The sequence below is a fragment of the Jaculus jaculus genome, chromosome 4 (assembly GCF_020740685.1).
Source record: "Jaculus jaculus isolate mJacJac1 chromosome 4, mJacJac1.mat.Y.cur, whole genome shotgun sequence".
Classification (NCBI taxonomy): domain Eukaryota; kingdom Metazoa; phylum Chordata; class Mammalia; order Rodentia; family Dipodidae; genus Jaculus; species Jaculus jaculus.
In genome coordinates, this window is record NC_059105.1 from 18,321,596 (window position 1) to 18,333,961 (window position 12,366).

The window sequence follows — 12,366 nt, forward strand, 5'->3', positions numbered from 1 at the left end:
TGAGAAAATATAAATGGATCCCTGAGAACCCAGGCTTCACTATGCTTGAAACTTAATCTGTCTCACTGGAATCAGTGGTGATATCACTGTGAATAATACTCTGGCCCTGGCAAAGTACTGTGCTTGGAAAGGGACAATCAGGATCCAAAATGGCCTGGGAAATAGCAGAGACAAGTCACTTAGACATGAGAAGGAGATCACTGTTTGAAATATGACACCGTCTTTTCACTAGCAAAGTCAAGCAAGGAAACAAACTTTCTTTTTCTACTTGGTGCATTATGCTCTTGACCCTGCAGTTACACTCCTAAAAGTGGCCTGAGACAAGCTAGAAGAAACACATCCAAAGGGGTTCTTAGAAATTCTCTTTGCCTTTTTATTTAATAATGTAACGTCCTTTCTCAGGGGCAGGATTTCTAAAAGGTCACTATTTTTCCATGTTATTTTGAGACTCAGGGATATTTCCTTGAATCCCACCAACACTTATATTCTAAGACTCCTGGACTTTACCTAATTAAAAAAAAATGCTACAATGTTCAGAGGAAAATCAACATCCTAAAATTATAACCCTTTAAAAAAATAAAAGGATAGCCAGGTAGGGTGGCTCATGACTCTAATCACAGGATTGGGAGATTGAGGCAGGAGGACTGCTGTGAGGTCAAGACCAGCCTGGGCTACATGGTAAGATCCTGTCTCAAAAATCCAAAATTTAAAAAGTAAAAAATAGGGGCTGGAGAGATGGCCCAGCAGTTAAGGTGCTTGCCTGCAAAGCCTAAGAACCCAAGTTAAATTCCCCAGTACTCAAGTAAAACCAGATGTACAAAGTGGCACATGCATCTGGAGTTCGTTTGCAGCGGCTAGAGGCCTTGGCATGCCCACTCTTTTCTCTCTTTCTGCCTCTCTCACTCTCTCTCTCAAGTAAGTGATTATTTATTTATTTTTAAAATTTTTATTAGCATTTTCCATGATTATAAAAAAATCCCATGTTAATTCCCTCCCCCCCTTTCTCCTTTGAAATTCCATTCTCCATCATATTACCTCCCCAATAAGTGATTTTTAAAAAGGTAAAAAAAAAATAAATAAATGAAAGGAAAGTAAAAGATGATTTTGGTTTTCCAATTGGACTTCAGCGTCATCTAGGGAGCTACTATTCTTACCCCAATAGCCAGCTATTTCCAAGAATTGTGAATAATGGCTTTCAGGTGTTGAAGACAGAGCAAAAAGAAATCAAGTTTCTGGCATCCTGATATATGAAACCTATAAATTTGCAAAAACAATTCTGAACTTTAAAGCAAAGATAAATGACTATAATAATATAACACTAATAATGCATTTGAGGAGCAATGGTTTTTAGAGTACATTAGTATATATTATTTTCCTCAAATTTCATAACATCTACAACAGATAAGAGCAATAACCTTTGTTTTCCAGATAAGTGATCTGTACAAAATCCAACAACTCAGAAAGTGACTTCTATTATTTAACTGTTTTTTAAAATTTATTATTATTATTATTTTTAAAATTTTTGTTTATTTTTATTTATTTATTTGATAGCGACAGACAGAGAGAAAGAGGCAGAAAGGGAAGAGAGAGAGAGAGAGAGAGAAAGAGACAGAGAATGGGCGTGTCAGGGCCTCCAGCCACTGCAAACAAACTCCAGATGCGTGCGCCCCCTTGTGCATCTGGCTAACGTGGGTCCTGGGGAAACGAGCCTTGAACGGGGGTCTTTAGGCTTCACAGGCAAGCGCTTAACCGCTAAGCTACCTCTCCAGCCCTATTATTATTTTTTTTATCAGTACTTGGAATGGAATTTTGGGCTGTGTGCAAGGCAGGACAATGGTATACTACTAAGCTACACCCTCCAGTCCTAATAACATCTTTTTATCCATTTGAGTGATTCCTCTAAATTTTGCTTCTTAGATCATCAGATTTCTTGAATAATATATCTCTGCTGATTTTATTTCCTCACTTTTTGTTTGTTTTTTATTGGCAGGGTCTTGCTGTAGCTCAGGCTGATCTGGAATTCACTTTGTAGTCTCAGAGTGGTCTTGTACTCTCAGTGATCCTCCTACCTCTGCCTCTCAAGTGCTGAGATTAAAGGTGTGCACCACCACGCCTGGCCCATTTCCTTGCTTATTATCTATCTTCTAAAATCAACAGTTAAACTTATTCCCTTAAATATATATTATTCTTAAAAGTATCACTAATGACATATAAGTATCATAAGTTTCTCAGTACAATCTAAAATATTCATTGAATGAAATTTCCAGCATTCCAAGGACTTGTTTTTGTTCCCTATCTTCCTCTACTGACTTTAACTCACTCCTAAACACCCTCCTCTTTTATTTTTCATGCCATCACTTTCTTCTGTTACACCTCAGTACCTAAAAGATTAAACTCCTCAACACCTACTCATCTTTCAAGATTCTATTCAAATGACAGTTCTGAAGTCTCCACGCCCCCGAAGTAATCCTTCTTCTTAGGTTTCTAGGGCACTGAATAACACCATGCACTTATCACACTATATTCTAATTGTTATTCCATCTCTTTATATAAGAATTTTATTTTTTCTGGGGGGGGGTGTTGGCTTTTTTGAGGCAGGGTCTCATTGAAAGTCCCTAGAATTTCTATGTAGAACATGCTGGCCTCATATATGCGGTGCTCTGTCTCCCAGATACTGCAGTTCCATGTATGTACCACCATGTCTGGTTAAGAAATTTTTGGACATGAAAACTAGTTTATGATTTTTAAAAAATATTTTATTTGCAAGGAGAGAGAGACAGGGAGAGAGAATGTATGCGCCAGGGCCTCTAGCTACTGCACATGAACTCCAGATGCATGTGCCATTTTGTGCATCTGGCTTTAGGTGGGTTCTGGGGACTAGAACCCAAGTCATGAGACTTTGCTGAGCCATCTCTCTAGGCCTAGTTTACGGTTTTTATATTTCTTTTTTTGTTTTAAATTATTAATTCATTTCTTTTACTTCTTTTATTCATTTGAGAGAGAGAGAGAGAGAGAGAGAGAGAGAGAGAGAGAGAGAAGAATGGGCCCACTAGGGCCTTCAGCCACTGTAAACAAATTCCAGATGCATGCACCACCTTGTGCATCCGCCTTCTTACGTGGATCCCGGGGAATTGAACCTGGGTCCTTTGGCTCTGTAGGCAAATACCTTAACCACTAAGCCATCTCTCGAATATTTTTATTTCTTAGGTTTAGCAGATCTGCTGCCACTTACAGATGCTATAACAAATGAATAAGTAGCCAGCAAGTGGCAGCATGAGGACCAGAGTGCAGCTGTTTCAGACCCTCTCCATTTGCTTGCTGAGTAAAAGACGGCTCAAAAGCAAGTACAACTTTCTCACCTCTCATGTCTAATTCCCCGCAGGGCTCAGACCCAGTTCCTTTTCCTTGATCTTTAACTTGACAGTGACCTGCCAAAAGACATTATTTTCCACACAGAATTGTCACCCAGATAGCAATGTTTAATATGGATCTGTGGCTAGCCTACAATTTACCCACTCACATTTTTATTTATTTATTTAACTCATATTTTTCTGAGGTAGGATCTCATTGTATCCCAGGCTGACTTGGAATTCACTATGTAGTCTCAGGGTGGCCTTGAACTCACAGTGATCCTCCTACCTCTGTCTCCCGAGTGCTGGAATTCTTTTTCTTAACTTTTTAATTTTTTGGTTTTATTTATTTATCACTCACATTTTTAAAATCAAAAAATTACAGAAAAGGCTATGATTGTTAGATTCTTATCTAAATCCATACATAAAGCAACCCTTTAAAATTTTGTTTATTTGAGAGCGAAAGACAGAGAGAAACAGGCAAAGAGAGAGAGAATGGGCATGCCAGGGCCACCAGCCACTGCAAACAAACTCCAGATGCATGCGCCCCTTTGTGCATCTAGCTAATGTGGGTCTTGGGGAACCAAGCCTCAAACCTGGGTCCTTAGGCTACACAGGCAAGCACTTAACTGCTCAGCCACCTCTCCAGCCCAAAGGAACTTTTAAAACTAACCTAAGCTGAGTGTGGTGATACATGCCTTTAATCTGCGTGGGAGGCAGAGGTAGGAAGATCTCTGAGAATTCAAGGCTACCCTGAGACAACATAGTGAATTCCAGGTCAGCCTGAGCTAGATTGAGACTCTACCTCGAAAAACAAAACAAAACAAACAAACAAACAAAAAACTACCCTAGGGCCTAGAGAAATGGCTTAGTACATAACATGTTTGCCTGGAAAGCCAAAGGAATCAGGTTCGATTCCCCAGGACCCATGTAAGCCAGACAGACACACAGGTGGCACATGTCTGGAGTTTACAGCAGCAGGAGACCCTGTTGTGTGCTCATTTTTTTTCTCTCTCTCTGTCTGCCTCTTTATTTCTCAACTAAATAAATAAAAATAAAAGTTAAGCTAGTGTGAGATCCTTGGAAAAACTAAAAAACAAAAACAAAAACAAAAACAAAGCCAGATGTGGTGGTGCATGCCTGGAGGCAGAGGTAGGAGGATCACTTTGAGTTGAGGCTACCCTGATACTACATAGTGAATTCCAGGTCAGTCTGAACTACAGTGAAACCTTACCTCAAAAAACCAAACCAAACCAAACAAAAAACAAAACAAAAAAACTAACCCTAAAACTTTGCAGTTGGTTCCAAAACTTATCCACAATATACTTTCACTTGATATTCTTCATAGACTTTCAAATAAAAGATTTCAGGATGACGGTGAAATGACCAAAGATGTTCATAAGGCAGCCTTCTGAACAACACCTCAAAATGCTTATTTGTATAGGATGAAGCCCAAAGGGATCATGTAAACCATTTTTCTCCTTTTCATACTAATGAGATAATCTGAATTGCTCATCTGAAGACCACTTCTGTTTTATTTATTTATTTTTGAGGTAGGGTCTTGCTCTAACCCAGGCTGACTACGCAGTCTCAGGCTGGCCTCAAACTCACAGGGATCCTCATACCTCAGTCTCCCTAGTGCTGGGATAAAAGGCATGCACTACCATGCCCAGCCTGAAAACCACTTCTTTGTGGGATAAATTTTGTAAGTAACCTTTGGGAACAAAACCAAATGACCCATAATACTGTGTTTACTAGACTTTACTAGTCAACTAACAACCTCCCACATCTGTTCTTGATTGAAGATGCTAATCATAGTCTGAGTGGCTGTCTCTTGATTAGAGGGCTGTGTTTAAGATGGAAAAAGAAGATGAAAGCAAGGCTATATCTACCTGCTATTATTTAAATACTTTCTGCATCATGGTACTGAGAAGAAGTGACACAGGAGTGCTCAGCACTGAAACATCTCTATCACACCTTCCACGGCTCAGAGTCCATTGTGGAAGAGGTAGCAGAAAGAATGCAAGAGCCAAAGGAAGGATAGGACTCCTTACAATGCACTCCTCCAGACACAAAATGGCCTGGATATCCATGAACTTGCACTACCTACACAAGACCATCATAATAGGAGGAAAAGATGATGACATCAAAATAAAAGAGAAACTGATTGAGAGGGGGAGGGTATATGATGGAGAGTGGAGTTGCAAAGGGGAAGGTGGGGGGAGGGAAGGAATTACCATGGTTTATTGCCTATAATTATGAAATTCAATAATACTCTTCTTTTTTTCTTTCCTTTTTTGTTTTTTTTTTTTGAGGTAGGGTCTCACTATCCCAGGCTGACCTGGAATTCACTATGTAGTCTCAGGGTGGCCTCAAATTCACGGCGATCCTCCTACCTCTGCCTCCCGAGTGCTGGGATTAAAGGCGTGCACCACCACGCCCGGCTTGGATTGGATTTCTTTCTTTCTTTCTTTTTTTAATTTTTAAAATTTTTATTAGCATTTTCCATGATTATAAAAAAAATCCCATGGTAATTCCCTTCCTCCCCACCCCCCACACTTTTTTGAGGTAGGACCCCACTCTAGCACTCACTCTGCAGTCCCAGGCTGGCCTTGAACTCATAGCTATCCTCTTCTCTCTGCTTCCCAAGTGCTGGTATTAAAGGCGTGTGCCACCACGTCTGGCTCCCCCATTCCTTTTAGGCTATTTATAGTATCATTTATATTAGAACTATTTCTGTTTAGGATTAGTTTCTGGATTAGTGTGTTCACAGTGCATTAAACAAGACACTTCATCAATACTAAGTGTCTAAGAAGAGATTTTTAAAGAAAAAAGGAAATTGGGGCTAGGGAGATGGTTCAGTGGTTAAAAGGCACTTGCTTGTAAAGCCTACTTGTCTGGGTTCAATTCCTAAGCACCCACATGAAGCCAGATTTTAAAAAGTGATGTAAGCATCTGGTGTTTCTTTGCAGGGGCAGGAGAATCGAACACACACACACACACACACACACACACACACACACACACGTATTCAGGGGCTGTATAACTGGCACATGTGTCTGGAGTTTTCAGCGGTTGGGGGCTCTGGTGTATCCACTCTCTCTCTGCTTGATGATTGCTGTGAGTTCAAGGCCATCCTGAGAGTACATCATGAATTCCAGGTCAGCCTCGGCTAGAGTGGTGAGACCCGACCTTGACAAACCAAAAAAAAATTCTTTTTAAATGTATCTAAAAAAGACAAAGGAAACCATATTATACTATTTAATTATATAACATCATTAAAAAAAAACTTGCTTATTTTAGGTACAGAAAATATTTTAGTCAGGGACCTGGAGAGATAGTTCAGAGGTTAAAAGTACTTGTCCTGCAAGCCTGATGACTGGAGTTTGGATTCCCAGAACCCACATAAAGCTGTATGCAGGGCAAGAGAAAAGGCTCAGTGGTTGAGGCACTTGCCTGCAAAGCCTGAAGACCTGGGTTTGAATCCTCAGTACCCACATAAATCCCGATTCCCATGGTAGCACATGCATTTGGAGTTCATTTGCAGTGGCTAGTGGCCCTGGCACACACATATTCATTCTCTATGCTTGTAAATAAATAAATAAATAAATATCTTTTTTGCCCGGGTATGGTGGTACGCACCTCTCTAATCCCAGCACTTGGGAGGCAGAGGTAGGATTGCCGTGAGTTCAAGGCCACCCTGAGATTGCACAGCAAATTCCAGTCAGCCTGAGCTACAGCAAAACCCTACCTCGAAAAAACAAAACAAAAAAAATTTTTTTTTAAATAGCTGGATACAAAGTGTTATACACATCCGTAATCTCAATGCTTATGTTCCAACTGGTGTAGACTTCCCAGTGGCAAAAACAGCAAGAGAGACTCTGTCTCAAAACAAGATAGCAGGAGAGGACCAACACCCCAAGTTGTCCTCCGACCCACACGTGTGTGCTGTGGCGTGCATGTACTCATACACATCATCAAACACATACATACACAACACTTCACACACCAGTCAAGCATCATGAGTTTATCTATAATTCCAGCACTCAGGAATCACAGACAGGAGGATTGTGTCAAGTACAAGACTAGCCTGATCTACATGAGTTTTATCCAGCAAGCACTACAAATGAGACCTTGCCTCAAAAACAAACCCAAAGGAATAGAAAAGAAAAAGATTTGAGGCTTGGTATGATACTTGGGAGGCAGAGGTAGGACTGCTGTGAGCTTGAGCCTAGCCTGGGACTACAGAGTGAGTTCCAGGTCAGCCTGGGCTAGAGTGAGACTCTATTCAAAACAAACAAACAGGGCTGGAGAGGTGACTTAGCCATTAAGGTGCTCGCTTGCAAAGCCAAAGAACAAGGTGGTACATGTGTCTGGGAGTTTGTTTTTAGCAGCTGGAGGCCCTAGTGCACCCATTTTCTCTATCTCCTTTTTTTCTCTCTCTCAAATAAATAAAAATATTTTTAAAACAAACAAACAAAAAAAGACTATACATTTGCTGAAGGCTGTTGGGAGATGGCTCAACAGATAAAAGTGCTTACTGTCTAGGTGTGAAGACCTGAATTTAATGACCAGCCCTCATGTAAAAAGTCAGGTGAAGCTGGGTGTGGTGGCGCATGACTTTAATCCCAGCACTGAGACTACATAGTGAATTCCAGGTTAACCTGAGCTAGAGTGAGATCCTACCTGGAACCCCCCCACCAAAAAAAAAAAAAGCCAGGTGAAGGGCTAGAGAGATGGCTCAGTGGTTAAGACACTTGCCTGCAAAGCTTGATGGACTGGGTTCAATTCTCTGGTATGCATGTGAAGCCAGATAAACAAAGTGGCACATAAAGTTCATTTGCAGCAGCAAGAGACCCTGACGTGACCACTCTCTCTCTCCTTGCAAGTATAAAAATATAAAAACAGAACGTCAGGTGGGGTCCAGTCTAACCAAAAAATGAGGAGCTCCAGGTTTAGTGAGAGACCTTGTCTCAAGGAAATAAGGTAGAAAAGCCATAGTGGAATTATCTTCTGCCTTCTTCGTGTGTGCACATGGGGTGTATGCATCTACACACACATGTGTATATACTACATGTACATACCACACACAGAAAAAAAATTTGTGGAGAATGTAAACTGGTGTAGCCATTATAGAAATCAGTATAGAAATTTCTCAAAAAAACTAAATATTGACCCACCATATGAATCAGGTATACTGCTCTTGGAGATATACATATCTCCAAAGGTTTAAGTTAAACATATCACAGAGACACTTGCACAGCCATGTTTACTGCTTCAATATTCACTGGTCCAAGATATCAATTAACAGACGGATAGGTAAAAGAAAATGTGGTATATATATATAAATACAACAGAATAGAATTTGGTTATGTTTTTAAGGTAGAGTCTCACTCTAGCCCAGGTTGACCTGGAATTCACTATGTGGTCTCAGGCTGGCCTTGAACTCATAGTGATCCTCCTGCTTTGGCCTTCCAAGTACTGGGATTAAAGGCATGTGCCACCATACCCAGCCAGAATAGAATTTGATTCAGCTGTAAAGAAAAAAGAAAGAGGCTGGATGGATGGCTTAGTAGTTAAGGCATTTGCCTACAAAGCTAAAGGAACTAGGTTTGATTCCCCAGGACCTACGTTAGCCAGATGCACAAGGGGGTGTCTGGAGTTTGTTTGCAGTGGCTGGAGGCCCTGGCACACCTACTCTCTCTCTTTCTCTTCCTCTCTGTCAAATAAATAACTAAATAAAAATAAAATATTAAAAAGAAGAAAAAAGAAATGACATTTGCAGGAAAATGGATAAAATTTGAGAACATAATGTTAAGTAAAATAAACTAGATTAAGAGAAAATTACTGCATGCTTTATATGTAGAATCTAAACATAAATTTAAGTGTGTGTGTGTGTGTGTGTGTGTGTGTGTTATGAAAGTAGATAGGGGCCAGGTGTGGTGGTACATGCCTTTAATCCCAGCATTCAGCAGGCAGAGGTAGGAGGATCGCTATGAGTTTGAGGCCAGCCTGAGACAACATAGTAAATTCCAGGTCAGCCTGGGATAGAATGAAACCCTACCTTAAAAAATGAGAAAAGTGGGGGAAAAAAGGGAACCATGAGAAGGGGAGGAAGAGATCTTAAGGAAGAGAGGGGATAGGAATATAGTTCAATGGTAGAGCTCTTGCCTAGGATGCAAGAGGCACTGGGTTTGGGGCATAGTGGAACACATCTGTAATCTTACACTTAGCATGAGGAGATAGCTCAGTAGTTAAAGGCATTTACTTGACTGTAATCCTAGCACTTGAGAAGTAGAGAGAGGAGGGTCAAGAGTTCAAGGACAGTTCAAGGCAGGGGTGTGGGGGTGGGGGTGGGGGTGGAGAGATGGCTTAGCAGTTAAGGCACTTGCCTGCAAAGCCAAAGGACCTACTTCTATCCTCCGGAACCCACGTAAGCCAGATGAATAAAGGGGCATAAGCACCTGGAGTTTGTTTGCAGAAGCTGGAGACCGTGGAACACCCTTTCTCTCTCTCTCTCTCTCAAATAAAAAAAAAATTAGATTAAAAAAAAAGAGCTGGGCATGGTGGCTCATACCTTTAATCCCAGAACTCACAAGGTGGAGGTAGGGGGATTGTTTTGAGTTCAAGGCCAGGTGTGGACTACAGAATAAGTGCCAGATCAGCCCCGGCTAGAGTGAGACCCTACCTCAAACCCCACCCCCCCGAAAAAGGAAGGGAGTTGGAAATGGAATACCTGTGACATGAAAGCAGAAGGGGTGCTATTTATTATGTGTGGAAGGGAACCAGCAGGAGTGGGGGCATGGAGATAGAAGAAGGCAGTGTGTGGGGGAGGACAAAAAGAACAAAGTAAAATGACATGTAAATATGAAAATTTCACAGTGAAATCCACTACTTTATATGCAAACTTAAAATTAAGCAAGGAGTGGTGGCACAAGTCTGCACTCCCAGCACCTGGGAGGTGAAGGCAGATGATCAGGAGTATAAGGCCAGCCCGAGTTACATGGGTCCTGTCCCAAACAAAAGATAAAGAACTAACCAGCCAAAATAAAGGACTTGCTGGCAAGAGCCCCTGTGAACTAAGAAAAGCTATCACTACTACCTACACAAGGCCATCATAATAGGAGGACTACCTACACAAGACCATCATAGGAGGCCTACCTACACAAGACCATCATAATAGGAGGATTACCTACACAAAGACCATCATAATAGGACTACCTACACAAGACCACCATAATAGGAGGCCTACCTACACAAGACCATCATAATAGGAGGCCTACCTACACAAGACCATCATAATAGGAAGCCTACCTACACAAGACCATCATAATAGGAGGCCTACCTACACAAGACCACCATAATAGGAGGACTACCTACACAAAGACCATCATAATAGGAAGACTACCTACACAAGACCATCATAGGAGGCCTACCTACACAAGACCATCATAATAGGAGGATTACCTACACAAAGACCATCATAATAGGAGGACTACCTACACAAGACCACCATAATAGGACTACCTACACAAGACCATCATAATAGGAGGCCTAACCTACACAAGACCATCATAATAGGAGGACTACCTACACAAGACCACCATAACAGGAAGCCTACCTACACAAGACCACCATAATAGGAGAACTACCTACACAAAACCATCATAATAGGAGGCCTACCTATACAAAGACCATCATAATAGGAGGCCTACCTACATAAGACCATCATAATAGGAGGCCTACCTACACAAGACCATCATAATAGGAGGACTACCTACACAAAACCATCATAATAGGAGGCCTACCTATACAAAGACCATCATAATAGGAGGCCTACCTACATAAGACCATCATAATAGGAGGCCTACCTACACAAGACCATCATAATAGGAGGACTACCTACACAAAGACCATCATAATAGGAGGAAAAGATGATGACATCAAAATAAAAGAGAGACTGATTGCCAGGCGTGATGGTGCACTCCTTTAATCCCAGCACTCAGGAGGTAGAGGTAGGAGGATCACTGTGAGTTTGAGGCCACCATGAGACTCCATGGTGAATTCCAGGTCAGCCTGGACTAGAGTGAGACCCTACCTTGAAAAACAAAACAAAAACAAAGAGAGAGAGAGAGAGAGAGAGAGAGACACACGCTGGTTGAGAGGGAGAGGGGATATGATGGAAAGTAGAGTTGCAAAGGGGAAAGTGGGGTGGGGGGAGGAGGGAATTACCATGGGTTATTGTCTATAATTATGGAAGTTGTCAATAAAAAATAAATTTAAAAAAGAAAGGTTATCACTAAATGAAAGAAGTATGGTTTTAGAAAAGGATTTTAAGCCTCCTTCTGGAGATATCTGCTACATCTCATACATATAAACGATGCACATAACATTTCCACTTTCAAAACTGTTAGGAGAAGCATCCATCTGCTGCTTAAAATACTTTTAGGAAAAATGTATCTTTTTCCAAGTAACTCAGAAACCTGACTAAACTGTTATAAATTTAATTTTCCCTCTTTACTTTTAAAAAAGATTTTATTTATTTATTTATTAGAGACAGAGAAAGGGAGAGAGAGATAGTGAGAATGGGCATGTCAGAGCCTCTAGCCACTGCAAATGAACACCAGATGCATGCGTCACCATGTGCATCGGGCTTACATGGGACCTAGAGAATCAAAGCTGGGTCTTTAGGCTTTGCAGGCATATGCCTCAACTGCTAAGCCATCTCTCCAGCCCAATCTTCTCTTTATATGTTTTTATGTTATTAATTTTTTTAATGCCGGGTGTGGTGGTGCACACCTTTAATCCCAGCACTCGGGAGGCAGAGGTAGGAGGATTGCTTTGAGTTCGAGGCCATCCTGAGACTCCATAGAGAATTCCAGAATTCCAGGTCAGCCTAGGCTAGAGTGAGACGCTACCTCGAAAAACCAAAAAAAAAAAAAAAAATAATAATAATAATTTATGAGAGCGAGCATGACAGAAAGAAAGAGAGAAGTATGACAATCACTGTGAGTTT

The 12,366-nt window shown here is 41.0% G+C and overlaps 1 protein-coding gene across 1 annotated transcript in view; it reads right to left on the reverse strand.

The window, feature by feature from the left end:
• Window positions 1-12,366, reverse strand: part of Pde6d (phosphodiesterase 6D) — a 68,192-nt gene that overhangs the window by 42,356 nt on the left and 13,470 nt on the right. The window lies entirely within an intron of this gene.